The sequence below is a fragment of the Quercus lobata genome, chromosome 7 (genome assembly GCF_001633185.2).
Source record: "Quercus lobata isolate SW786 chromosome 7, ValleyOak3.0 Primary Assembly, whole genome shotgun sequence".
NCBI classification, from domain to species: Eukaryota; Viridiplantae; Streptophyta; class Magnoliopsida; order Fagales; family Fagaceae; genus Quercus; species Quercus lobata.
The window spans coordinates 45,427,273-45,429,277 of NC_044910.1; the positions used below are offsets into that span (position 1 = coordinate 45,427,273).

At 32.7% G+C, this 2,005-nt stretch overlaps 1 long non-coding RNA gene across 1 annotated transcript; it reads right to left on the minus strand.

Annotated features, from left to right (window-relative positions):
* Window positions 1–765: 765 nt before the first annotated feature.
* LOC115952622 lies at window positions 766–1,454 on the minus strand. The gene is made up of 2 exons (XR_004083484.1): window positions 1,171–1,454; window positions 766–1,061 (listed from the first exon to the last, which is right to left on the minus strand). It is a non-coding gene; the product is annotated as an uncharacterized LOC115952622 (long non-coding RNA).
* Between the last annotated feature and the right edge of the window lie 551 nt (window positions 1,455–2,005).

Sequence of the window (2,005 nt, forward strand, 5' to 3'; positions counted from 1 at the left end):
TACTCAAAAATTTTAAAATTCTCTTTACCAAAGTTTAATAAATTTTAGTAAAATTCTAAACTCAATTTAGTTTAGTTTGTAAACACGTTGACTTAAATTAAAGGCTAAGCTACATATTTAACTGATTTTATTCAAGTTTGAATTGCCAAACGTAGGTGCTTACTATCTTAATATGTGAACCGGCCAAGCTTTGGGTATTTTAGCAGATTTTAATTAGTTCAACTAGTAAAATCTTTTATCGTTAAATAAAAAATATGGGATTCAAATCCCCTTATACCCTAAACCAATTGATGTCTTAGTTTAAATTCTATCATAGAATGGACGTTATAAGTTTAAATTCTATCATACCTTTAAAAAAAAAAAAAAAAAAAACCTTTGTTATTTCAATTTAAATACAAGGGCATTTGTGTACTTGTGTTTAATAGGTTGGGTTCTTTAGACATTTTAACTCTATATGGGAGGGTAATTTTGGAAACTTGCCCTTAATCAAATTGCAAATTAGTACACAACATTTTTAACATCAATTTAATAGAGTTTGACCATACGGAAGTTAAAGGTAGAAAATATTTTTTCTCTTCAAATTTGGAATGGAGTGTCATACTCCCATACTTCGAGAGAGGAGAGTATAATTAGTCCACTACCTCAATAAATAGTTACATTAAATTTAATTTAATTGTTCTTGAAAATAATCACGTTATTTTAGCTTCTTTAGTCCATGCAATAAGATATTTGAATTTAATTAAAAAATCTAAGACTTTACATAAATTTTACCCTTAATTTTAAGAGTTATTACAATTAATCCGAAAGTTGCACCCCTTCATGTAGTTAAAAAATGTCTTGACCCCATACACATCATACACCATTTTCATACAAAATTGAAATGGCTAAATAGCTAGCAATGGTAAAAAATAAAATTATCATCCATCTGACTGCTCAACTATTCTTCTTCTTCTTCTTCCTCTTGTCTTCGGTAAAACTTATGTGCCATTTGTTGGTATCATATTGTCAATTCGTGAAGTGTCACAAGACTAGAAAAGCAGAGGGGGGGCCAGACAACACACCTGAAACAGATAGAAGCATCTAAGAAATCATAGACAAAATGAAGGGAGTTCATTACTTGTGAGGCATCAAATCCATGATAGTAAATAGTAATAGAGTTTGGTTTAATACCCAACGTGGAATCTGTACAGACTACAAAGCATTTCGGAAAGCTGGCACTGCCCTACAGTGCAAATTACAAGGTCACACAAAAACAAAACAACCTTCATTTTATTCGAAGACAGGGACACAGCTATATATGCTTAGCAATGAAAGTTGGTACAAAGATACTAACTAGCCATATAGCCATATGACCATAAGCATAGAGCCCAACAAAGTAGAGAAGAGCCAAGTCATAGGGCTGAATCTCATAGTCATAGCCTTGGAAGTTTGGGAAGAGAGAGTAAAGGAACAGATATTTGCAATAACAAGGTTTGTAAAGAGTTTGCCAGAATGATCAATCTTTTTACTATTCTTATGTACCAACCACTCCTTCAATTCAATGCACAACCAGACTTTTCACGCCGCTCATAATACAATACTACCACAGACGACTCTTTTTTCGCTTCTTTTGCAGGTGTACGAGCCTCATGCAAAGCCCAGGAATACGGGATTCACTTTAAGCCAAAGGAAAGAGACGGGACAGTACAGCCCCAACTAGTACACGTGGCTTTCAATTACCATACTTAGTTATGAGAGAAATTTAAGTTCGTAACCCAACCTTCTGTGCCGTAAGTTTTGATAGACTGTGAGTCTGTGTCTAATGGGGGCACTATTTATGGGTTTTAATAATGTATGCCTTTAGACATACATTAGTAAATGGATTTTATTAATGTGTGTCTTTAGGGCACACATTAATTTTTATTTTTGATAAAATGTCCTAAGGGTACACATTAATCAGACCCTTAATAAATTATTTTGAAATTTTTTTTATGAAAAAACGAAAATATAATTAACTAACCAGACC